Source organism: Lycium ferocissimum, chromosome 3 (genome assembly GCF_029784015.1).
Source record: "Lycium ferocissimum isolate CSIRO_LF1 chromosome 3, AGI_CSIRO_Lferr_CH_V1, whole genome shotgun sequence".
In the NCBI taxonomy this organism is placed as follows: domain Eukaryota; kingdom Viridiplantae; phylum Streptophyta; class Magnoliopsida; order Solanales; family Solanaceae; genus Lycium; species Lycium ferocissimum.
The window spans coordinates 29,348,635-29,376,629 of NC_081344.1; positions in this window are offsets into that span (position 1 = coordinate 29,348,635).

Below are 27,995 nucleotides of genomic sequence, written 5' to 3' on the forward strand. Positions count from 1 at the left end.
AACATTTCATACCCACCAAAAATGAATATGCGACTTATGCTTTGAGACAAAATCATAAAACCGGAAATTAAAAGTCTTGTCCATACCTCGTCGCAACCAACTTAGAATATTCCGACGTACGAAGTACGGGGTGTAACACGTTTATTATGGGATTTCGTGAGAAATAAGAAAGATAGTTCAGAGGGTTACATGGTCTCCGTTTTTCAGCGTTGGGTTGCTCGAAAGTGATAAGTGCATTGACGGCTTAGCAATAATGCGTTGCTCGATAATATCATTTTATGGTTCATTTGGCTTAGATGGATCGAGTAAATTTTAGTGGTTGTTGCTTGATGGTGATAGACGTGATTTGAAATGACATATGGGTACTTGAGTCGTGTTTGGACTGCGGGGATATTATATCATGACATACTGAAAGGGGATTGACGTGCGAGTGTTTAGAAGTATTCAGATTCGATAAGTGAGGTAACAGGGGATTCTTCGAGGACTAGTAACGTTAAGAATTTGAGTAAAGGAATTAGTATGCATGGATACTTGAAATGGTAGATCGATGACGGGTTAACTGAGTTAAGTTAGGTATACATTTCGAAAATTGAGTAAGGCAATTCCGGCAAGGATGCTTCAGTGAGATACATAAGGATATTAGTAATACTGTTGTGTGATATGCCAGACTTAGAGAGTGTTCAGTTCAGAGTGGTAAGCGTTAAGGAAACGCTAATGTGTAAAGTGTGTGGTATGATACAATCTCTAACATTAATTCGGCTAGTTTGTAAGATTTATGATTATATGGTATTCGATGGAGTGGATTCGAGGATTGATTATGGTATCAATAATCGTGAAGTGACTAGAAATTGGGAAATTGATGAGTCGAGAAAGGTATAGTTGATTGTGAATCGATAAGAAAAAGGTACATCCTGGGAGTTATTAGGTCAGTATGGATTGTAGTGTCGTTTTCTTGCACATTCCAGTTGAGATGTAATTGTTGCGTGAGCTTAAGAAGGAAATCTACAGAAATGGACTAAGTGATATGAGGAAAAATTCCATGAGATTCGTGCTTGGCAACTAGTGATAAGCATATTTCTGTGAATCGATATGTTATGTTTTATAGGAAGTGTCTTGTGGGGTACACCATAGGACAGTTTTGTAACACTTTTCGGTGGATGAGTTAGTATGGTTTTAAGAGACAGGAATTGTGGAAGTTCCTTTTGTGTGAGGGCTAGCATTGTAGTCTTGGTATGGGACCGTATTCATGGTGAGTGTTTTGATGCTATGAGTAATATCGACTGGATATTTGGGGAAATACCTTTAGATATTAAGGACCTTGATATGGTTGTGCTAGGATGGCGTAAAATGTTGCGAGAATTGATGCTCTCAAAAATGTTATGGGTTATCCAGGTATTACGATGAAAGTTTGATGGTTAAAGGGTTGTTATATGCGATAACAGGTTCTTAACGTCGGAAAGTTCGGGTTGTACCAGATGTGCGTATTGGGTAATGATAAGAAACTCGAAGTTACATTCACAAGGTTTAGTTCCTTGGTACTCAGATGACAGCTTAGATATGTTTTAGCTTTTGGAGATGAGGATGATAGATATGATTTCTTATGCATGGTAAGGCTGTGATTGGTTTCGGATGTTGGAGTCAGTTCGAGTGTTTATTGATGAAATTCATATAGTTGGGCATCCATTTCGGGTCAGTGTTGTTGAGTAGAACTTGATAAGTTGTTTTCATATCTCCGGCAGAACTTATGGGTTCCCAGTGGATCACCTCGTGGATTCGATGAGTTTCAATTTAGTTTTGGAGTTTGTTGCGAGTAGACTTGATGACATTTTACCGGGGCCAGTTATTCATATGGTTGTGATGGTTTGTGTTGGTATTTGGTAATGATGTGAGGAGGTACCGTGTTTGCGGTAGGTCTTAGAGTGCCTGATGATTTTCGACGAACTTGGTTTGACGAGGTATTTAGTGGTATGTTTCCTGGAAGTGATTCGAAGGATTAAGAAAACTTAGAACTAGCAGGTGGCTACGAGTAAGGTCTGTTGATGAGATTGCTTAGGGTTGCTTCAAAAAAGCAAGAATGCTTCCCTGGTAAGAGTAAGTTATGGTTTTGAATTTTTCTTTGTGTGTTTCTAAGAAGGCGTGGCATGAAGAATGACTTTAGAAGGGTGAAGGAAAGGTTAGCAGAATCAGAGTAAGTTACCGGTTCAGAGTGGGCTATGATTGTGTTTATGTCTAGGGGTTTGTGCTATTTTGAGGAATGTGTGATTCCTATTGATCGTTACAGAGGCTTGGTTATGTCGAATAAGAAAGTTCCGGTAATAGCGGCTCTTTTATTCAGGAATCAGTCGCAAGAGCATTTCAGGTATAGTTATACAGAAATTGGGTTCTTGACAAGGTAAGAAGAAGTGTTGACTGATAAGGTCTTGCTTCTCCGGCTAACGAATATTTGAAGAGTTTCAGCCGAGCTGATTCTTGAGTCACACCCCACTGGATATGCTGAGAGCACACATCCAGAAAGTTTATTAAGTGTTGGTGAGGGTCATCATCGACTGCATTCCGAAAGTATCCCTCCTGTTTGCGCATATGATAGAGGGAATTATCAAACTTGATAGTAGTAGTAGTCAACCTCGGATGAATGATTGCAGATGCAAAGTCTTCATCTGCTTCTGGTTCATCAGCAAAAACATTTTCGATCGGAAGTTCGTTGTTGGCCATGATCACCTGGTTTACAAGGTAGCAAACAAGGTGTGTTGGAATATGATAAAGACTTTAAGAAGAGTAAACACTATTTAGTAATTTCAAAACCGTACTTCCCGGCAGTGGCGCCAAAATTTGATACGCTCAAATTACACCTATTAATGGTATAACGCGGACGTTGTCAAATATAATAACCCAACGAGGTTGGGTCAAGTACCACAGAGAATATGGTGTGAAAATTTTACTAAACAAGTATTATACTAATCTTGCATTCCTGGTGTATTCCAGAACAGGGTTTTATAGTTGATTTGGTTTGTGGACTAATTTAAAGTGACTGGAAATTTAAAGTTGTAGATATATGGGTAAAAAAAGACCAAGGTTGTGTCCCCATCAGATAAAGTGTATGATCATGGGTATCGATCTTGATATACTTCTAATGGACTGTTTGTATGGATGCACTTAACCTCTATGTGAATCTAAACTATTTTCCAATAAGAAAAGATTATTTCATTCTATGCTTTTTTCAAAGATAAGAAAGTATGCATGAAGAACGGTTAATTATGCCAAGTAAATTCCTCTTATTCCTACGTGAATTTATTAAATAAGGTTTAAAGCCCTGAGTTCTTGTTATTTGTTCTTACCTAACCCTAGCTATTTTCCCAAATAAACTAAAGTTTAAGGCGTTAGCTAATGTTTACAACCACTAACTATATGATGAAAACGAAGAACAAATAAACCCTAACAATCCATTATACGTATATCTTTCACGATCCCCAATCACAACACAACCATCCTTGGGTTCGCAACCTTAGTAAAGGTGTTTAGCTACTCATGGCAACAAGAAAACAATAAAAGATTGAAGATTGCATAATTGAATTATTGTATTGAACTTACGAATAAACTTGAAAGAAATAAATGTAATTGTCAGGAAATCTTCAAAAGCAATAACAACTCAAAAGTAATTACTACAAGTCTAAAACTCCAGATGTCTGAAAAATAAAACCTAAACAGGTATTTATACAAGTCAAACTCGAAATAATCAATCCCAGTCCTGTTCCAGCTCGGCTAGCACTTCGACGGGTCTTCTTTGCACTTCGACGGTCGTCGACATGCTCGACGACCATATCGACGAACTGAGTAGACTTTTATCACTCTGCAGGAACTCCACCGTTGAAGCACTTCAACGGACCGTCGATCATGTCGACAGTGCAAGTCGACGATCTGATCTTTGCTCTGATGATTTTGTTACTGCGCAGGAACTTCGCAGGAACTCCAACGCCTGTACACACCTACCTCCTTTGTAAGTACGTCTAAACGGCGATGGGACAGGAGGGAAAAGGGAAAGACAAGGCAGCGACGCTAGGGTTATAGAAACCCTAGCCGCAACAATGCAAATGTCCCCTTAGGGGTCTCATTTGGCTGAAGACTTAGCCATATATACTTGCCTCCATTGGGCCGGGTCTGGGTCATTTGGGCCTGGGCTTGGCCAAAAATAAAAATAGGAGAAAGGGGCCCTTTTAAATGTATATACACACAATGTATACATATACATATATATAGTGTGTATATACGTATAAAGGGCAAAACGGGCAAAATAAAATGGCCAAAACTAAACGGGTTGATTATTAACCACAATATTTCAAATATAACCAAATTAAGAAGTAATTAAATGATTAAACCATTAACAAGCTGATTTTGTAATAATGACCTTAATTGTCTTGAACCATGAATTGGTTATTTCAATTATGGCCATAATAAAAATAATTAAAGTAATTAAAGGCTAGTTTTGCAATAATGACACTAATTAACTAAAACTATGAAAATTGGCCATTTCAGTAAGGCCATAATTAAACTTAACAATTGATTATTTCAATTGTAGCCACTATTAGCCATAGAGTAATAATTTGTGGAATTTAACCATAATTAAGCACTTGATTAATTATGATTAACTCTAATAATTTGTACAAATGCATATTGAATATGCAAAATTAAGAATTGAGGGGTAAAATTATTAATTCATTCAATTAATTAAATCCCTTGAATTAATCGGAGTGAAATGCTTGTTAATTGACTTTCTGATAATTTTTTCAAATAAATAGACAATTGTTTCAGATTACATTTTCCTGAAAATATGTAAATTATTTTCCAAATGATTCATAATATTATAGAAGTTATTCTATTAAACAAAAATGGCAAAATATTATCTAAAATAATTTTATAAAATCATTTTGATATGTAGAAAATACACACTTCACTCCGTTTGTTATCCAGGTTCTGAATAGTTAAAATAAATTATGGGAGGTCAAAAATTAGGTGTCAACAACTGCCCCTTCGGTGTTCGGGCATGGCGGGACCATCCCTAGGTAGCGAAATTTGACTAACCCTGATTTTTGATTGACCATCTCCATATTACCCTTATTTTATGCAATTTTCAAAATATACGGCCGGACCCTGGTTTTACGGGTTTCCTACATATCTCAGATTACATGAGAATTCAGGCCACTTATAGTTCGACTCAATTAAGACTTTAAGTGATTTGAGGGAAAGTCCTGAGATTCCTCAGTGTTGAGATTTCTCTAGACGGCTGTGGGAATGTGGCTGACTCTCTGGTCTTGGGCCGCTTACATATCCTTGGCTATGGGGAATTAAGTCACATGCAGTTCGACTCGCTGGAGAAGGGCATATCCCTTATGCGGGAGTACCCTCAGATTTCTCGGTGTGTATCCGACCGGTTGCGATTTTTGATAAAAAAAAGCAAATAACAGACAAAATTATGGCTCAGTCTGAGATCGGATGGCTTCCAAATCCTGGCCGGAGAGCTTGACTCTCTCGGGCACCCTATCTTGACCGACTGCGTCAGAAAAAATTCCACATTTGTTCCGCAGATGTCTGGATCTGGTCTAATCAACCTGCTCCTCGACAGCTACTAACCTGCTTCCATTTACTGAGTAGTATCGTGGCAGGCCTCGTGGCCTTGTTCCGTGTTACCACACTTGTGTGGCTTTTGGGATGTATTTGTTTGTCTTTGCGTGGTGCTCCCCATGCACTGGTTTTCTTAGACCACCTGCGGCCTGTATGCTTGTACGAAAATGGCCTCTTCAGCACACATAATCCCTTCGTCATTTGTGTTGTTTTGACCACCTGTGGCCTGTATGTTTCTTGTTTTTCCACACTTTCGGGCTTTTTAACGGCACTTGTCTCTTTGATATTTGTTGTGTTTTCTTGACCACTTGCGGTCTGTTTGTTATGAAATGGCCTCTTGAGGTGGTGACTCTATTTTTAATGAATGAATGGCCCTCTTGGCATTGTTTGTTTGAATGAATGGCCTTCTTGGCATTATTTGTTTGAATGAATGGCCCTCTCGGCAGTGTTTGTATAATTGACCCTTTCGGTAGTGTTTGTATGAATGGCCCTCTTGGCAGTGTTTGTATGAATGGCCCTTTCGGCAGTGTTTGTATAATTGACCCTCTTGGTAGTGTTGTATGAATGGCCCTCTCGGCAGTGTTTGTACAAATGGCCCTCTTGGCAGTGTTTGTATGAATGGCCTTCTTGGCATGCATATGACAGTTACGACCCTTATGGCTAGATTGTCTTTCTTTCGTCCGTAGTGTGGGCTGTGACACTCGTGGTCGGATATGCCCTCTCTATCTTTGTGATGACCCTTTCGGTCGGCTATAGCTTTTTGTTCTTTGTTTTAACCCTTTTGGTCGGTTATATCTTTATTATTCACTCTTCGTGACCCACTTGGTTAGATATGTCTTTCGTTATTAATTCTTTATGACCCTCTTGGTCAGACATGTCCTTCATCATTCATTCTTTATGACCTTTTGGTTAGATATGTCTTTTCTCATTCATGACCCTTTTGCTCTGATGCGTCTTAGCTATTGATTCTTTGTGACCCTCTTGGCCAGATATGTCTTTTCTCATTCATGACCCTTTTGGTCAGACATGTCCCTTGTTATTCATTCTTTATGACCCTCTTTTGTGACCTTCTTGGTTAGATATGTCTTTCGTCATTAATTCTTTATGACCCTCTTGGTCAGACATGTCCTTCGTCATTCATTCTTTATGACCCTCTTGGTCGGATATGTCTTTTCTCATTGATGACCCTTTTGGTCCGATGTGTCTTTGCCGTTCATTGTTCTGACCTTTTTGGTCAGATATATCTTTCATTTATCCATCTCGTGACCCTTTTGGTCAGTCATGTCTTGCTGAGTTAGTCTTTCCCTTTTCATTGCGGGAACACTAGTTGGTGATGTATCTGCCTCCTTGGTTAGTTCTGCACAACTTGCATCCACAGAAATAAGTTAGTTTCCTAAGAAGTCGGTTAGTGTCGTCGTCCTCTCGTCTGGTGTCTTCCCATGGATGCCTAAATCATTATTATTATAACCCTAATTTTGCCATATTTTAATCACATTAACAATCTGTCCATCCAAAACTCCGTGTCCGAAGACCTAGGCATGCATTCTCTCGTCAACTCTAAATGTATATATGAATTGTTAATCAAAGTCTAACTAAAGTAAACCATAACCTACCTCTTTGGCGAATAGATATTTGATTCTCCATGAATTGCTCGTCTTTTAGCCTCCATCTGAATCCATGAGCGAATATTATTCGTAGGGAATGGTGGAAAAGAAATTAGAAGGGTTTTCTTTTTCTTCGGGTCCATGGTTTTTCTTTCATGAGGAACCTTAGAAGCAACCCTTGAGAGTTTTCTGTTGAAAAAGAAGAGAAAAATAGACTAAGTACAAAAATTCGGCTACTGTTTCCGCGTCTTTGCTATAGCGGTACCGCTATACCGGTCCACTGACCGCTATAGCGGTCCGCTTTACTTTCTGGCCCGAAATTTCCAAACCCTTCCGAAATTAATTTTTCCCACTCTTAACTCTTAAAACACATCATGAAGCTTATTAATTACAAACCTTGACCTAAATTGGTCATGGCTTCGCGAAATATTAAATAACGACCGGACGGGTAGTTAGAGCAGACTACCTACGTATCCCTCCAGAGGAAATCAGGCCCTATCGTAGTTCAGCTTACAAAGGAGGATATATGTTTTCCTAAATATCCTTTGGGCTAAACAAAACTAAGACATCCCCAGACCAGGCCCGATAAGGGCTTCCCACGTATCCCTACATAGGGACATCAGGTTAGCGTGGTTCCTTACATATTTATGGGAGAGGGTAACTTCTTTGTGCAAAAAGGGGGGACACCTAATATCTACCCAAAAATGTAGCTCTACGAGTCGTTTTCCTTACAAACTGTAACGACCTATTTGGTCGTTATTGCATTTTCGGCCCTTTTGACCCTTTTTCAAGCTTGGTTAGCTCACTTTTGACCCGAGGGGATATTTGACACACTTCTCGAGGTGTCTAGATTTGATTCGGGTGACTTTTTGTGAAACTTGGGCTTAAAGCGAAAAAAGAGTTGACTCAAAGTTGACTTTTAGGTAAACGGATCTTTTTTAAAAATCCATCAATTTTGAGAGGTCGGGATGGTAATTTAGAACTTGTTTGCACATCTAGTTCGGTTCCCAATGCACTCGGATGCATTTTTTGACCTGGATTGGGAGATTTAAATTGAGGTATCGAGTGTTGACTCAGTCAACGAGACCTCCGTTGGAAATTCTGAGGCTACGAGTATGTTCGTAGCGTGTTTTTATGTGTGAGCCGATGGCCTCGGGAGTTAGTCGGAAATTCAGATTGAGTTGTGAAAATTTGAATGATTTTCTGGTGTTTGGTGCCCGCCTTGGCGCACCGGTGCGGCGGCGGTACTTATAGCGGCCCCCCGCCCCGACGGCCAGCTGAGGCATTTAGGCATGACCGTGGGCGGCGCCGCTGAAGCGTCCTCGGTGGAACGGGAAGCGGTGATCGGGCAGTGACTGGGGTATTTAATGATATAAAACCCCAAGTTTTTTCATTCATTGTTATTCTGAAAGTGGCTCATATTGTGAGCAATTCTAGAGGATTCTTGGAGAAGAATCTTGGTGGTAAGTCCTTCTAATCCCCTTACTAATTCATAATCCCTAATCATCTTAGAATCTTTTCCATCTTGGTTGTTCATTAAGTAATGGAAGATTAAAAGTGGGTTTAATGAATATTCTATCTACGCTTTTAAATGATGAAATTGATTGGGTTTATGCTAGATTATGATGTATCTAATGTTATTAATCATATACCTTCCATTATTAGTGTTGGATTCTTGAATTTAAGAGTTAGGGTTTATATCCAAAATTGGAGATTTGCGTGGATTTCGAAATTGGGTGAATCCTTCAGTTAATTTAGCAATTAGTTGTTGGGTTTTGATCACCTAGTGTTTAATTGATTAATTGACCCTCGAATTTCCCGTTTTGTTCTTGTGGGCCATGTTTTCCCAAATTCGAGGGTTTGTTTTTACCCAATTTGAATGACAGCAATATAGGTATCGATCTTCATGATTTCTAATCTAGATTTCAAATATGCCTAGACTTTTTTGATCTTGAGGCTCAGCGGAAAGGGAAGGCTAAGAAGTGATTGTTGGTGTTTGTTGTTCGGCTATCCAGGTAGGTTATGGCTTACCCTTGGTGTGACTTCATGTAGCGAAGCATATATTTAGATTATATTGTAGGAGAAAGCATGTAAACCTTTAGGTATGAAGTTGGGTTAGATATTGTATTAGGTTAGGCTATGTTGTGTGATTGGGGCTGGCCACCCCGTTGTGTTGTGATTGAGTTGTCCTATTGTTGTGGGCTTGGTGCCCCATAGTGATAGTGGATATCGGAGACTATTGAGATATCTTGTTCATGATATTGTGGTGCCCCACTTGTTGGCATTTGCTTTCGGGGATAGTGCCTTTATATGACTTGTGTAGTCTTTCATGATATTATTGGCGTACCCATATTTGGTACTTGTGATATTGATCTGATTATTCATGTTGACTTATACATCACACGCATTCACATCTCTCGTGATATATTGTTGATACTTGATGAAACACTGTGATGAGCTGAGCTTAGTTTGCATGAGAGTGATGTGAGTAGTCCGACTCGAATGGTTGTCCCGGAATCGTAGATTGTGTGATGCGAGAGTTTGATGTCCGATGATTGTCCCGGAATCATGGATGAGTGAGTACATGGACTTCACGGGTCCCCCATGGGTTGTGCTGCCGGGACGTCGATACTTCAGTCCGGAGTACATGTGTACACGACATTCATTGCATACCGGTGCTTTGCTTATGTTTTTGATTTCGGATTGGATATATATTGAGACTCGGCATACTTGGGTTTAGATGTTTCAACCTAGGTGATGACGAATTCTTGTTTCTGATTGTGTTTGACTTATACTTATTGATTTATCTGCCTATCCTGCTTTATTGTCTGAATTATGTTAGCTATACTTAGTCGGCCGATGATACCTACCAGTATTGTGGTTTTGTACTGACCTGCACTTTCTGCATTCTTTATTGAATGCAGAGTTCCAGGTTGGATCTGCTTCCATCACCCGTGGCTAATAGTAGCCATCAGTACAACTTCGAGTTTCCAGGGTGAGCACCAGACGTTCGCTGCCTTGAAGACTCCTCTTATTATGTCTTATTTTTTCATTCCGAGACATAGACAGATTTGATGTATTATTTTATTCCGGACTTGTATGTTTTCATTTAGATGCTCTTATATGAATTAGACCAGACCCTGGGTGTATTTCTTATTTCCGCACTTTCTTCTATATTATTATCGTTAGACTTACGTGAATTACTCTCTTCCGCTTAATTGATTTATTTATTTATTCCTTTACTATCGTTGGGTTGAGAGTTCGCTTACTGAGGTGGGAAAGGTAAGTACCCGGACGACTTAGTCAAAATGGGTCATGACACAAACTCACTCTCCTATATTATTTTTCTTTCTTATAAGAACTGTGGTGGGAGGATGACCAAGAATAAAAGCATCACATTCTTCAATGTCGTGTCCCATAGCTCCCCTATGGAACAAACATCTCTTGTTTCTGTTGGGTCCAACTGGTAGGGGTTTGTGGGCAGGCTCCATGGGTCTAACCCTTCTCAAGACGGCTAAAATTGAGAAGATGCGGGAGCAAGATTCCTCGAACACTGTGAAATCATAACGCCATATCTATGTCTCGACGGTGACTCCTTCTTTTGGGGTTATAGGGCCGTGGACTAGTCGGGTGTGTGGCCCCCAAAAAGTCCCAATAACCCTATTGTCTATCAGACAGACGATTCTTTTTCTTAGACCCAAACACTCGTTCAGAATATGACCGGCTTGATTGCGGTGGAAGGGGAATCATTTGTAAGCATAGACCAACTCATAGACTGGCAGTCAAGCTCGAGTGGCACAGGGTGTTCCGGTGGCTTGTATCTTCTCGAATACGTCTTTGCAGCAGACGGGTCGAGGAGCCACTCAAAAGGGGTAGGATCGAGCTTTGAAGGCTATTCCCCACCAGACGGGGGGATGAGGATCTGCTCTTCCAAAGTTTCCAAATGCCATGGTGGATGTAGCTGGCATCGGTTATGGTGAAGGCTCGTAGTAGGCGGATTCTTTGTCAATGGGTTTGTAGTAGTCAGATTCCTCGTCCACATCACGTCTTGCCACCTGGAACTCGGGGAATATTTCCAGAGGTTCAAGGTCTCTCTCAGCTTCTATGTCTACAGGTTTAGATTATTCCTGTTCCATATCTTGAGGTTCAGCTCCCTCTGGTTGTTTCTCTTGAACTTCTCGTGGCTCGGGGCTTCCTCTTGAGGCTCCAACTCTTCTTGTGGGTCCGACTCCATTAGCCACGGGTCAGATTCAACTCCCAGGTTCTCATTTTCCTTTTTCGGGACTCCCATTTGAGGTCTCTTCGGCCTCCTTTCCAATGGTATGCAGTTCAGCACCAGCTCCCTCACCTCTTCAGAGACGTTCTCTTCATATTATTGTTCTTGTGGTATCCCTTCAGATGGGTTACCAACTAGATCCAGCAACCTATCAACTTCCTCAATCTTTCTGCCTATTTCCCGAAGATGTTCTTCCATTTGTTGAACCTTAAGTCACAGCATTTCAGCAGTCTCTCCTAGGGTGTGCATTGTTAAACCTCATACTTTATATGTGGGTTTCGCCATAAATAGCTGATGTGAAGTTAGTGAGTGAGGATGTTTTTTGATGTTACAAAGACTCTATCTGATTATTCCATATATGCGGGAGTTTAAGTTATGTGGAGCAGGTATCGGAAAGATGGGAGGTAAAACAAACCAGAAAAATGTAGTGTTGTGAAGCGAGTAAACAATCATGTTTAAGTATGACGGACCGTCGACATGTCGAGGCTTTTCGAGCGAATGTCGACTTCGACCTTCTTCAAATAACATGCGAGAGATTCGGGGGGTAAAGATCGAACGGTAGTTGACGAACCGTCATCATTCATTAATAATCGGTGGAAAACTTTTATGTTGTATAAATTTAAGAAGGCCATGACTTGGATCATTTATTTCACTCAAAATCAGAATTCTCTAGACCCTTCAAGTCTTCTCTACACTCTCTATATACCTATACACTTCCTGAGCCATATCAAGTGAAATTTAAGCCCTAAATCCCTAAGCTAACTCATAGATGATGGTGACCTTTACTCCTAAGTTGATTTTTATGGTGGTTTCGGGTTGAACAAGGTTGGGGAGCTAGGGTTCCTCAATGTTGAGGTATGTTTTCTCTATATTTCCTTATTTTGAATTGATTTGGAGATCATAAGTCATAAAAGCAAAGAAAAGTGTGGTAGGAAAAGTTATAAAGTGTTGTGTTGTAGTTGTTGGATATGGATGGAATTTGAAAGGAGGTTTTGGGCTGATTTGAGAGTAATTTGAATATAATTCCTGGATTATGGTATTGTCGATGTTAATATTGTTGATTGGGAGTTGTTTGGAAATTGGTGGAAGTAAACACTATAGTGGAAGTGCTATCTAAATTCCGTTAGCTCACATAGTAGTTTAGTTTGACCTTATAAGCGTTTCAACAACTTAACCTTGGTATGAACTCCTTTAAATGTAGAACTGCTCGGTATTCCTTACTTGGGGTATCACTTGTCTTCTCCCAAACTGTCTCAGAACTCCGGAGGGGTAGTAGTGGAGAGTCCCTCGGACACCAACCAAAGGTAGGAATGGGCAGTTTCGTCCCTTTATTACCACAATCTCAGAAAGGAAGTCTGGGAACATCCACTGGATCCTGTCTTCAGTCAACTCTGCAAAGAAGCTGGCCCATGCCTTCTTGGATATGTAGCCCAAACCTGGACAGTAATCAATGAGGCGATCTACCCTGTTGTGATGACTAAAACCTTGGACCTCTTTTGCCATGCGAAGGTGTTTGACAATCCACCATTGTAACAACATACTACATCCCTGGAAGTATCTGAAACGGTTCCGACACCTGTCTAAAGCTCGAAAGATATCTTCCAATATGATGGGAGTGAGATTGACATAACGAGTCTCCTCATCCTTGGTTATGTCGTGGAAGAGGTCCTGAGCTAGGTCGATGACTCGTGTGTCTATGGCCAATGATCCGTTCCCCGGGAATACCATAGTATCTAACAGCGCGATGGAAAATGCTAAAGGCCTAATGGCTTCCCATTCTTCTCGACTCTTGAACTCTTCCTGACACAATGTATACCCAGTGGTATTCCCGAATCTCCGGTACAAGTCTATGAAGGCTACTGTAGGCCCATGAGCCCAAGGTGCTTGAGTCAAAGCAAGATACTTCTGAATCTGGCTGACTGACGGCCTCTGAGGGAACAACAAGTTATGGTTTGTATTATGTATTCTCCTTAGACAGGTTCCATTACTGTCTATAACATCCCTAATATCCTCTAGGGTGGGTGTCATCTCAATGTCTCCAAAGCGGAACAACATTTCCTTGTCGTCCTAATACCCGGCCAACACTTCTATTAATTCCAAGCGACCCTTCATGGTCATGATCGAAGGTAGATGACCTAGGGTGCAACTGATAGTCCTACGGTGCTCATCACCTAACCACGCCCACCAAGATCTAAGCAAATCCGGAGCTGTGACGACAATATCAAATTAGATTCTTCTTTCCATCTACAAAATAAAACATGGTTAAGATTCCCCTTTCTCGTGGGCCAATGGTTCAACACATAGGCACAAGCATCGTTTCCACATAGCATGTAAATGAGATGCGGTGTCTTCGGGTCATAGACCGTCTGAACATGGGGTAGTCTTCTTAGTAAGCCTCAGGTAGGTCTGAGATACCCAAGGCTCGTCTAGGTATGAATGCTCTAGTTCGGTAGGGATTTGGCTTTGCTCTATCCTAGTTATCACTAGAGTGGGCTTTTTGCAAATGACCTGGCACCCGAGCGGATAAGCGGGGTAAACCGATAGAAATTTGTTGGACGACGCGAACCAACCGCCTCATAACGATTCAAAAAGAAATATTTGGTTTTTTAGTGAAGGAACGACCGCGTGCTCCACGAAATTGCCTTTGAAACAAAGTGTAAAATAAATGCCAGGAGTGGCGGAGTTATGATATGCATGCAATAATAGTTTATAATTGTGGAAAAGTAAACACATAAGCAATTTAAGTACATAAATTCACATTATACTGGAATCCTTATAGTTAGAACCTTTAAGTTCCCTAGCAAAGTGGCCATCTGTTACGGTTCGCATTTCGCGAGCGGGTTTAGCTCTCGGAAAGCTACTACGAGTTTGTTGGTGCTCTTTCAGACTTTGTTTTGAAAAAGAGTTGCCACTTAATTTTTAGTAAATTAGGAAAACTAGTGGTGAATAGTTTATTCAAAATACAGTGAAAAATCTTCGTAATCTAGAGTTTTAAGTAAGGGTTCTGATGATCCCCTGGGGAAGGTGTTAGGCACCCCAGTATTAAGGATCCGTACTATACGGTTGACCTTCGAATTCCAGTGTGTGATTATTTGCTTAAATTGCTTATTTGGTGTTTATTTTCCGCTTTATAAAATATAATCATTGAATTGCATATCATTGGTTTTAAAAGATTTGAATATATTCCCTTTATATATAGGGTAGTTTAGATTGGATTTATAATATCCAAATAAGAATAGATTCCTTTATATATAAGGATAAGGTATTTTGTTTAAAGAAGTAAAAAAAAGTTTTGGTTTAAGACTATTAGAATCCCTTTAAATCACACACTTTGTCTCGTGTGCATCCGTATAGTGCGTTAGAACACCCTATCTTAAACTTCGTATTACAAATGTGTATCACTTATTTGAATAAGCCCGGTTTGTAAAAAGTGGTTTAATTTTTACTCTTTGTAAATCTGTTTTTCATATGGACTGCAAAAGACACTTTCGTTTTTTGGGCTTAGGCCCAAGATGTTTATTTTAAAAGATGGCTTATGGTGAGTTTGGCCTAAAACCGTATGCCTTATTTCTTTCTTCAAAAATCTAATGGGCTTTGGACCAAAAAATTCTTATTCTTTCCGTTGTTAAAAAAACACACTTTTGCCAAAACACACATTTTGTTTTAATTGTTGTTGGCACACACACAAAATCATTTTGTTTTAACTTGGCCCACAAAATCACATGGTTTGAACTTAATCTTTTATCCAAAAAATTTATGCACAGTTTGTAAAATGTGATCTTTTCTTTCGAAATTTTTGAAACTCCTTTTATCTTTGCTTATTAATTTGTATCACAAATCAATTTTCGTTATTTTTTTGAACTTTGAAAACATTATACTTAAACCGGTTTGTTTGAAATTCATTTGGGGACCTAAAGTCGACTAAACGACATAAGTACCATTGTCCTAAGACGTCTTGTTCAACCATAAAGGATTCCATTATAATACGAGTCTTTATGAGCACATGAATACAATATAACAATTTGAAAAATAAGAGGACATAATAATAAAAAAAGAGAACGGATAGGCTAGGGGCGTACCAAGCCTCTAGTTGGCCATTATCACCCATTCGGGCCTTTTATGCACTCCTTTGATATATCTTCCATTTTCCTTAGCCCAGACATTTATATTGTTGAAAGAAGTGATGCATTGGGCCTTGGCCCACGTACTTAACTTGACTCGGCCCAAATGGCCATATAGTAGAGAGGAGAAACAAAAAGGGGAAACCGGTTAGAAATTGTACTAATGAAGTTATCAATATATATATATATATATATATACACATACATATGCATAAAATGAAACACACATATACACATGTTTAGTTTCAAAATTGGGCCTAAAAGGGCCATCGATACACTTTAACAATTCTGCCCGAGCCCCTTGTTTGGCTAAGTATAGACATGGGCTATTCTTGTGCTAAATGTGATGGGCTAGGCCCAGATTTCTGCTAAGTCTATATTTGGACTGAAATTAAAGCCTAATGAGTTTTATCTCCCTTTGTACTCATTTTCTAAAGATAAATTGTTTAGATGTACTCCTGATATACGATGATACACATAGGTGATATGTATAGCAAGTGTATACGATATGTATACTCCTTCTCCTTTATCAGATGTTGTTTATTTTGTGTATACCTAATAATTAAACTTCGACCTCGGGCTTATGTCTTGACCAATTACTAGGTAAATCTTTACACATTTTTAGGAAAACTTCAGAATTATAACTGAGGTTTGTGAGAACTTAAGCTAGTCAATTACAAACTGCGAGAAAGGAGCAGTTTCACAATATAAAAGAAAACACATGACTTTACTCAAGTAACAGTTGACCTAGCAAAGGAGTAAGATCATAGCAATATACATTCATGGAGTCAAACAGTACTCAGAACTTAACAGTGATATGGAAATCAAGAAGGATTGAGCCATAATCACAAGGAGAGTTTAGGAATCAAGGAATCAGGACACGAGACAATTTCAACTTAAGCAATCTTAACCGGACCAAATGGTACAAGATAGGTAGGATCTAGCAGACTCAAACAATCATAGATGACATACAGGCACATATTCTACTTCAGCTAATTCAGCACGACAAAGGTGCATATAAAAAAAGGTGCAGGACTCATGTACATCATAACTCAAATAACACAAATAGTTGTCGCCTTCAATTTTATCATGGTTATAAAGGAACAGGATGACACAAAATCCCAACAGAGCCAAGTAGTTTAGTATTTTAATACCCCTTTTAAAGCAATGACTTAATCACCAAGATTTCCATTTGTCTAGATCCTATTTCTTTTTCATTCCCAGAAAAATCAGTCAAACTATTGTGGACCACTTCAGAAGCCTGTTTAGACGCCTAATGTACTCACTTCATTTTTTTCAACCTTTGACATAATGATGAAGTTTGAGGTGTTAAATGTAATCATAAAGGCAAACATACACCCCCTGGACTAATGTAGTATACCGTGGAACCTCTTATTTGGAGAAAGATACTATGGACCACGTGGAACTTGGTACTTCTCCATCCTCTCTCTGAGGTGCCTTTTGAAAAGGATCCTCCACTGTCAAGTGGTTCATGATCACTTACGACTCTACCAAACAACTACCATTAAGTCAAATCCTAGCTAAATGTTTAATCAACATTAACATAGAGTTAGCTATTTTAGTTAACTCAACTTAGGATCTTTTAGTTTATTTTGATCACTTAAACCAGATTAGAGCTTAAGGCAAGAGGGTTGAGTCTACTTTTTATTATTGGTTCACACACTACCACTAAGAATCTATACCTATTCCATGTTTTACTTTAATGTACAATAAATAGGCCATCATGTTCAGATCATTTCAACTAATACATTCAGACAGGTTTAGGCAAACTCAAACATACTCAGACAGACCTAAGCAAGTTCATAGATAACCAGGTATATTCAAACACCTTCAAATGTTTTTAATCATATTTATACTTGTTTAAGTGCACTCACACTTATTAAAACCTTTTAGACTCATTCAATCAAATCAACAAGCATATCAAAGAGTATTCTGGGACATTCACAGATACTAGTAAATATGACTTAAATCATTTCAGGTTTTCATATGAATCTTAGCCTGGACAAACAAATGCCAACCAACATGATTCATACACTAACACACTCATATGAGAAAGAATCTAGACAGGTTCATATTATCAAACTTCTCATCCTCTTCTCTTCTTTAAGGTTTTTTAAGCTTTGAAACTATGTGATTAACTCATTGAGACAATATCAGTATTTTAACTTCATAGGAGGTTCTTATTTCATTTTATCATGATTATTCTTAAAGTCATTAAGGGGGTTTTAGCACCATAAAGCCCAAAGTTCAAAACCAACAACAACAACTACAACATCATTAAAATACTTGAATTAGACAAACATGACTAATTACTTGAACTAAGAAGGACATTAATATCATAACACTTAACTAAGCAGCATATAAACTAACACTTAAACTGAGCAAAAAAAAAATCCAATAACAAGATAAATTGTCACCTTTTTTATGTGCAGCCAATTCAAGAATGAACATGGAAACCTCTTGTGCTCCCAATCCAAACTTAGATCACACATGAAACAAAGGAAATCAAATTTTTAAATTCAGAAAAACCTTTAAAGTTAAGTAAAAAATTTTAATTGAAACCCTAATCTTGAGTAGAAATCCTCAAAATATGCGTTTATAGGTGTATCGTCTGTGTCCGTGTTTTTAAAATACAAAGCTCGGGGTTCTATTTATAGAACCCCAAAAATGAGAGAAAAAACCCTAATTTCTAGATGTGGGACTCATTTGATTTTTGTAAATTTTCACTTGTTTTCAAAATGAACGAACAGGACTGAAACAAAATAACAACAGACGGGTTGATTTTAGCCGATTTGCTTCGATCCATTCGGTTCTCAATGAACCAATGGGCATCGAGGATTTCAAGGTGAAGGACCAAGTTGCACGCAAAGTAAAAACTAAAATGATTGAAAGAAAGGGATGATTGTACCTCTAAGTCGTGTTTGGGTGGAATTCAGTGGAGGAAAATTCATGAAAAGGAAGAAGCAATAAATGCTTCATCCTTTTTCTGCTATAACGACGCCTATACACACCTGCCTCTCTGTAACTACGCCTAAACAGCGATGGGATAGGAGGGAAAGGGGAAAGACAAGGTGGCGACGCTAGGGTTATAGAAACCCTAGCCGCAACAATTCAAATGACCCCTTATGGGTCTCATTTGGCTGAAGACTTAGCCATATATACTTGCCTCCGTTGGGCAAGGTCTAGGTCATTTGGGCCTGGGCTCAGCCAAAAATAAAAAGAAGAGAAAGGGACCCTTTTACATGTATATACACACAAGGTATATATAACCTATATATAGGGTATATATATGTATAAAGGGTAAAACGGGCAAAATAAAATTGTAACGACCCGTTTGGTTGTTATAGCCTTTTAGGCAATTTTACTTTTTCTCGAGCATTGATTAGCTCACTTATGACCCGAAGGGGCTGTTGACGCGCTTCCCGAGGTGTCTAGATCGGATTCGGACAATTTTTGTGAAATATATGCTTTAAGTGAAAAGAGTTGACCTAAAGTTGACTTTTGGGTAAACGAACCTTTTTCGGAAATCCATCGATTTCGAGAGGTCCGGATGGTCATTTATGACTTCTGTGTATATCTGGTTCGGTTCCCAATGCACTCGGATGCATTTTGTGACTTGGGTTGGGAAATTGAAAATGAGGTATCGGGGGTTAACTCAGTCAACGAGACCTCCAGTGAAAATTCTGAGGCCATGGGTGCGTTCGTAGCATATTTTTATGTGGATTTGTATATGTGGTTTATGAGCAGATAGCCTCGGGAGTGGTTCGGGATTTCGATTAAGACTTAGAAAAATTGGGGGATTTCTAGTACCTGGTGTCCGCATTAGCGGCACCAGTACCGTCCCAGCGGCACCGCTGTTGCAGCTCGTTGATCGCTGGGGCGTCCAAGTGATATTGGTCCCGACCGCCACGGCGGTCTGTTGCGGCGCCGCCGTTGCAGCCTCATTACCGTTATGGATGTAACGGGCCTGTTATTTCATTAAGTGTGTATTAAATAACCTTTAGTACCTCATTTAATACCATTACAAAAATAGAGCTCTTGGGATCTGTTCTTGGAGTTTTTTAGAGAAGATTCCTGGTGGTAAGTTTCGCTAATCCTTTTACTATTTCATTAATCCTAATCATCATAGATTCCTCCTTCCCTTAATAATCCCTTAGTAATAGAAGATGAAAGTGGGTTTTGATGAATGTTCTAACTAGGCTTATTAATGATGAAATTGATGGAGTGTATGCTAGATTTTGATGAATCTAAGTTTGTTAATTATATATCTTCCATTATTAGAGTTGAATTCTTGAATCAATGAGTTAGGGTTTATACCCAATTTTGGGGGTTTTGCTTGAAATAGGAAATTAGGCCTATCCTTGAGTTAAATCAGCAATTAGTGGTTGGGTTATGATCACCTAGTGCTTAATTTGATATTTTGCTCCCGAATTTCCCATTGTTACCTTGTGGGCCCCGTTTTCCAAATTCTAGGTTTGGAATTGACCTAAATTGAATGGTAGCAATATTAATATCATTCTTCCTGATTTCTAATCTAGATTTTGATTATGCTTAGACTACTTTGGTTTTGAGGCTCAGCGGAAAGGAAAGGCAAATGAGTGAGTTATTGGTGTTGCGGTTTGGCCATCCAGGTAGGTTATGGCGTACCTTTGGTGAGACTTCGCATAGCGAAGCATATATTTAGATTATTTCATTGGAGAAAGCATATGAACCTTCGGGTATGAAGTTGGGATGGATATTGTCTTAGGTTGGGCCCTGTTGCGTGTTTGGGACTAGCCATCGCGTTGTGTTGTGATTGATTGTTCTATCGTATTGGCTTGATGCCACGTGTTGTAAGTAGATATTGATATCTATTATTCCATCTTGATTATGATATTTTTGGCATGCCCAGAGTTGGTACTTGTGATTCAGATATATTATTGGCGTGCCTACCGTTGATACTTGTGATTCGGATATATTGTTGGCATGCCCACTATTGGTACTTGTGATATTGAGCATGATTATTGATGTGGATACATACATTGCACGCACTCTCATTCTTCATGATATACTGTTGAGATACTGATGATACTTGTTGGAACACTATGTGATAAGCTGGGCTTGATTTTTACTTCGGTTACGTGAGTGTCCGATATTCGATATTTATCCCGAAATTGTGGATTGAGTAAGTGCATTGACTCCGCGGGTCCCCCAAGGTGGTGTCGGTGAGAAACCCTAGTGGGAAAAGATCCGAGGTTCCGTCTGTCTGTTGGGTAAAGATCCGGGACGGGTGGCACTTAGACTTCGTGAGTCACCTTGGGTTGTGATACCGAGATGTCAATATTTCCGTCTAGAGGACATGTGTAGACAACATTTGCATGGCATTGCATTGCATCCATACATTACTGCATTGCATTGCATCACCACTTGATTTGGAGATGATTTGATGTTGTACTTATGATGTTGCATTCGGACTTGATATATTGCGAATTGGCACACTTGGGATTAGATGCTCTACTTAGGCGTTGACGCATACTTGGCTTCTATTATGTTCGGCTTATACTTGTTGGTTTAATTGCCTATCTTGCTTTATTATCTGAATTGTATTAGCTATGCTTAGTCGGCCGATGATGCCTACCAGTACCATTGTTTTGTACTGACCTACACTTCCTACATTCCTTTATGAATTGTTACAACCAAACCGGAGGGCTATGACGGACACCCAGAAGCTGACCTCCTAGATGCCACAAAACATACATAACATACCTGCTCATGCTCATTCTGGGCCACACGAGGGCGCTCACAACATGATTGGCCGGACCGATAGATATCATAAAGCGGGAGGTCACAGACTCAAAAAAGATATATATATACATGCATCACTAACTGAACCGGGGTATAAGCCGACAAGGCTACCCGATAAAACTATGTAACCAAACATGTGCTGAGCGGGCCACACTGTCTAGCTGAATATAAGCATCTAGGAGCCTTTACTGACATATTGGACTTGCTATGGATGGGGCAGGGCCCCTGCCCTACCCAGCTACATCAAAACATATACTCGGTCTAGACAGCAACTCTGGCAAGAGAGGACTGCTCCGCTATCCAGTTGGAGAAGCAGCCTAAGGATGCGATTTGTCGACCTGGCTATCTGAACCTACAGGCATGAATGCAGCCCTCCCGAGCAACAGAGGAGTTAGTACGGATAATGTACTGAGTATGTAAGGCAGAGAAGTAACATACACATAGGAGTCATGAAGAAACTCTGAAAATCAAAATCTAAACTGACTGACTGAATACATCTGTATGAATGCATCTATAGAACTGACTATCTGAACATATCTGTATATCTCTGCTTACTGAAAATGCCTCTGATGGCGTATGATATGCATAGGTCATAGTGCCAAGGAATGCACGGCCCGATCCATATCTCATATAATAGTGTCGAGGAACGTACGACCCGATCCATATATCATATAGGCCCCTTCAGGCAGCTCCTTCGGGCCGTCCCTTCGGGCATCATAATAATCATCACTGTGCACCTGCTGATCAAGTGGTAATGCGTATATAACGCCTCGCCCTTTCCCCATACCCCACATACATATAATATACGCGTATATAACGCCTTCTGGTCACGAGTCAATATGCATATATGTAAATGAATGCGATGCATAAATGTGAACTAACATAATCATGATACAAAACTCAGGACCTATGAACAGAAGGGATATTCATAAGAGGGGTACAGGAACATCAAAGATTGAAGTACTCCTAGTGCTTCTAAGAGTAGAGTAATATAGAAGCTCGTTTACTCGTTGTTCGCTCATATCATAGGATCATGCCAAAAAAGAAAGAAAGGGTAAGCCTTAACATACCTTTTTGGTTGCCTTAACTTTAACTATTCAACGCTTGGCCTCCCAGGCTCGTAAATCTATATTCAAGAAAATTTATACTATTGTTAGACTCATCTTCATAGGCTTGTCTTAAGCCCTTAAACTAACTTTTTCTAGAATCTGCCAAAATTTCGGCAGCATCTCCCCTGTTTATATCCCTAGCCCGAAATCGCAGTTACCAACAACAAAAACAACAATACCAACATCACTAACATCAACATACTCCACAAGACATCTCATATGATGTTTATCTGATTTCTTAACCGATAAATTAACTATGCGCTCATTTAATTGCTCTACCTTTATAAATAAACCTAAGGCAACATTAATAAGGAAAGATTCATACCTTAGTCTTATTAAAACAAAAATATGCCCGTTGTTCACTTTGAATCCACGCCAAATTCCACCGCAAAACAATGCTACAGTCACAACTATGCACCACTCGAGCCTTGATTAGCTAAAGTCACTCAAATCCCTCAATTTTTATGACCAAAATGACCCTATATGTTGCTGAGCCTTTAGATCAGAATTTTTGGTGAAAAAAATGGGGTTTTGATGCTTTTATAGATGGATAAAGTCGGTTCGGGCATTGTAGCAGTTACTGTAGCAGCGCGGCTACTGTAGTATGTTGGTTATTGTATCAGCGCGGCTACTGTAGTACGTTTGTTACTGTAGCGCACGTTTCTGCTCTGTCAGCCTAACTTGTAACGTCCATAATTCTCTACTCCGATGTTGTATGGACGATAAATTTGTTGCGTTGGAAACTAGACTCGACGAGCTTCATTTTAGGATTTTGAAACACCTTAAAACTCCTAATATACTAGGAGATATACCCCTCCAAATTTACCCAAAATTCTGTCAACTTTTTCCAAATTTTTGACAAACTTATTTTCTTCGATTTGCTTAATCTTGGAACCTTTGGACGCTTGCTTAACACTTTTTAAGAGTATTCATTAACCTTATAAGGGTTCCATGACCTCTCCAAGCTTACGTTAGTTTACTCACAACATTTTCGAGGTGTAACATCCTCCCCCCTTAGGAGCATTCATCCTCAAATGTCGACTTAACTCAAGTCCTTATCAGAAACCTTATAGGGGATGTTAATGTGAACTTTCAACGAACTCACTTTCTTCAATTCCTTTCGGTTATCCTCTTTCTCTTATATCTTGCATATTAGAACACTTAGTCATAACTCAACTCCTTCTTCTTTTATAAGCTATTCCTTCAAGATGTATCGTTCACTTCGTCTTACCTCTTAACCTTTACACAAGACATATAACCCACCTATGCCTCTCGTCGATTTATTAGAGACCTTACAACCCTTGGAGTGTTTCATGCCTCTCGATAAGCTGTAGGCCATTCGCAGACTCTACGAATCAAATGAAATTTTCTCGCCAATAGCTCTACATGGTCCTACCGTCCCAGTCCATATTCTGAGATCTTCAGCCTTATGCATCACTCTTCGACTTCTTTAAAGGACTTCAACTTTACTTTCTAGTTTTTAATCTTAATCGTTGGAGTTGGCTATCAAGTATGGCGTGGAGTTTTCTCATACAGTAACTGTACATAGCTACTTTGTAATTTGACCATCATTAACTAGTATGATACTGAAAGAATTTCTCATTTGACACATAAATCCTGGGGCTCTGACTCTAGGTCTGAAAAGGTCTTTAAGTCACTGGCTTGTGTATAATCTGTAAGCCTCAATATATCAAAGGCTAAGCTTGCTCTTCTTTCTAAATTTCAATGCGTTCTTCTGAGATGGTGCTTCCCAGAGTACTTAGTCTAATATAGGCGGGGGAACTCTTGTCGATTCTGGGAATCCTAGATCTTTCTACTATTTGCTATTAATAAATAAATCTGGTCCCAACCTTGTATAGATTCATCTGAATACTGAAATATTGATCTCAATAAGCGTTAGGGGTCGTATCGGTTATCTTTGAAATCTGTCACGCAAACTGTAGCGTATCCTTAAGTATCTCATGGTATGCTCAGCTTAAGCAAGACTTATCTAGAGTCTTCAAATCCTTCTAGAGTGAGCTATAATCTACGCTTCCTTTATCTGAATGACAGACATAAGCAATGGAAACATCATACTATTCCCACGACATAGGATTTACGTAGTCCCCTGTTGTACAAGTAGTCCTGATGGACAGGAAATAGGCTAATTCCATAGGCCTACTGGTAATTTTCGTAAGTGAATTAAACTTCCGCGGTAACATGGTCATCTGTACAGATGATTTCTCGTCTCCGAATTGGAATTTCAATAACTTGCTATAACTTACGGAACTCCTGTTATCGCACTTTCATTGCATTATGAAGTTTGCTATGTCTTTCCTTATTCCCTTCTTAGTAGTATCAATGTATGTCCTTGCTGTTCTCAACTGCCTAGCATAGCGAGGCAATAAGCTTTTCCTTTCATCGGTTGCCAATACGATCACGTTGGATAATGCCGGTATAATTCCGGTCCCTAGGATGTATAAAGGTAGCTCCTCCCTTGAGGATCTGTAATCCTATAATGAGCTGACATCAAATTCAACGAACTATTTTTACTTGACTTAATAAGGCTATGCCCCAGATAGATGCCATGATCTAAGTTTACTAATCAATTATGATACTAACGAACTGCTGAACTCACAAGTCCTCAACATTTCCTCTTTATCTTAACATAAACTGAGTTACTCTAGATTTGTGGCTCAAACATTAGCCACTTTCTTTGCTTCCATTGATTTCCCAATCATCAGAGTCTTTCGATCATTCTATTTATTGACCTTGTCATAAACTTAACCATCTTTGCTTAAGGGTGCGCTACAACCTCTTAGGGTACTTATATAATTAATATCGACACTACCCCAATATATCTTTTCCTGTGCACATAACTATAACTATCTTAAGAGCATGGGTTGAATGATTCTTCTTGTACTTTTACAGCTATCCTGAGGGATGAGCTATAATCTCACTACGCTGTATCAATCCATAACTTAGCTCAATGCTTGAATCATCTTAACGTGTGATATGGCTATCCGGTCCCTTTAGGAATGTTACACTTGATGCTGAAACTTCACTTGTTACTCATCTTCTGGAAACTTAGGCTAACAATTGTCAGTCCTCTAGAGTCTGGCTGTTTCCTTGGCCAGTTTATTAGTGGCACAAAATGTGGGAAAAAAATCCTTCACAAGATTCCAATAATAGCTTGCTAAGTCTAAGAAATCACCGACCTCTATGAGTTATCTAGCCCTTGGGCAATTCTATATAGCTTCAAGTCTCCTTAATTCTAACCTTAGAAGCACTATCTTTTGTTTGATTTGGAAAAACTTCTGAGCCAATAATTCCCGATCCTAAGAACTATAGGTCTGCAGGTAACGAATAACATGCTCTGACTTTGAGCAAGAGTAACCCCAAGATCATCTAGGAACACTGCTACGAATAGGTTTCGGAGGAGTCTAAACACACTTACTCATTAAGCCCATAATACTGTTGGGGCCTCAGTCAGTCCAAATGACATTGCTCAAAACTCGAGGTAACTTACCTGATCCTGAAAGTTGTCTTTGGGACGCCTTTCCTATGACCTTTATCTGGGAATAACTGGAGCCCATGTTCATCTTTAAGGAAGCATTCTGTGCTAGCAAAACAAATTGTCAACCCTTAATTGTACTTGCTCATCCTTAGCTATCATCTTTTTTAGCTGCTTACAATCACTTGTACATATGCAAGGAGCTATCCTACTCCCTTATAGACCGAATTGATTCAATTGATCCTTCAAATAATCTTTAGTTTCTTCAACTTCGTAGGGATCATTTGCATAAGGCAAAGTAAATATTGGATGCACACTTAACAATACTTTTGTTTAGCAAGATTAATCCTTTACTTAGAGGAAGTATTGGGGTCTCCTTCGGACATCTCTAAAACTTATTCACCATAAAAGTGAACTTGGCTTTCATAATATGAACTCCAATCATACGGTATGCATACTTGTTTATGATTCATCTTCTCAATCTTAGGACAAGAGATAAACTTATTCCTTGGTACTTATACAACTTTGCATGACTTGAGTGCCTTTGAAGGTCTGCACCCAATTTCTTTTGTAGACTATATCATTCCGGTCCGTATACCTTGGAAGGCATACTATATACTTTACAGGCTACTCACATATATTCCTATAATGTTCCGCTTAATATCTTATTCGCTATCCCGCAGTAGAACATATCCTTTTGCAGAACACATAATTCGCTTCTTGACTTTCAATGGCTTGGTTCTTTACATATCACAAAACTCGCAATCTTTCAAGACGTTGACCTTAACAATTTCTCCCACAAGCTACCTTATAACTATCTTGTAATCCTTAGTCAAAATTATATATATATTCTATAATCTAGTCCTTGCCAAGGACCTCAAATTCACTGATTAACTCACTTTCTGATCCTGCTCCTTACTTTCCGGTCTATGAAGCCTTGATTTACATACACTATTAATACAAATCATCCAGTATCCTTTTCTTTGATCACATACCGCACTCCTTTTCCATAGGTATCTGCAAATCTCATCTACTCGTATCTACTACACCTTCTATCATTGGTGCCTTATTCCTTTATTCGGCCTTTTTTTTTTTTTTTTTTTTTTTTTTTTTTCTGTTTCTTCCCTCTTAAAGGCCAATATACTATAAGCCCAGGGTGCTTCAATCTAATACTGCTAATAAGTGTAGGGGATGAAATATCACCACATCTTTCTTTAATTTCTTACAATTCTTATGTTCCACCTTATCTGCTTAGTCATACTACAACTTCTATATCCATCCCTTAGAAATCTCTCTGAGAGTACATAAACTTATATGACTTAAAATTTCAATTCTCACTTCAAAATCCATGGTCGTAATAAGGATGTCCTGACTATAATTATTCATAAGAACAATCCATTATCAACTTTCTGAGGCCCCAGAGTAACGAATGATCGATGATATCCTGAGGTTAGGTCATCTACATATAAACCATAATTGGTTCTGACGGAAAGGGCCATATACCTGTAAATAAGATACTAGAGAACTTAGGTTGGATATATGTAGGAATAAAGCCCCTTTGTCCTTATTAAAAGCGCTGCTCCTTAACTGACTCTCTTTTTCATCTATCTCGTACTCCCCACGTTCTTTGGGTAACTCCTAGTTAACTAAATCCAAAGATAGAGAACTAGGTACCTTTGTGATACTAACATCAGAAGTTGGCCTAACATAATGCTGAAACGTAGGGAAAATCTGGATGTGCCAAGCTCTGTACTTTCTCAATTGCGTCTTCGCCCACAGGAGTCTCGTGAACCGTTAAACGGCTCTTTGTCATATGATTTCTCAGCCGGGTCTCCTCCTACTGGAGCCACATCCTCCGATGGGTCCGTCTCAATGGAATAGCTGATGCTCTTTCTTATACCTCTTGACATCCTCGATCCTGAGTCGACGGGTGATACGGGTCTCATGTCCACCTTCGGAGCCTTACTTACG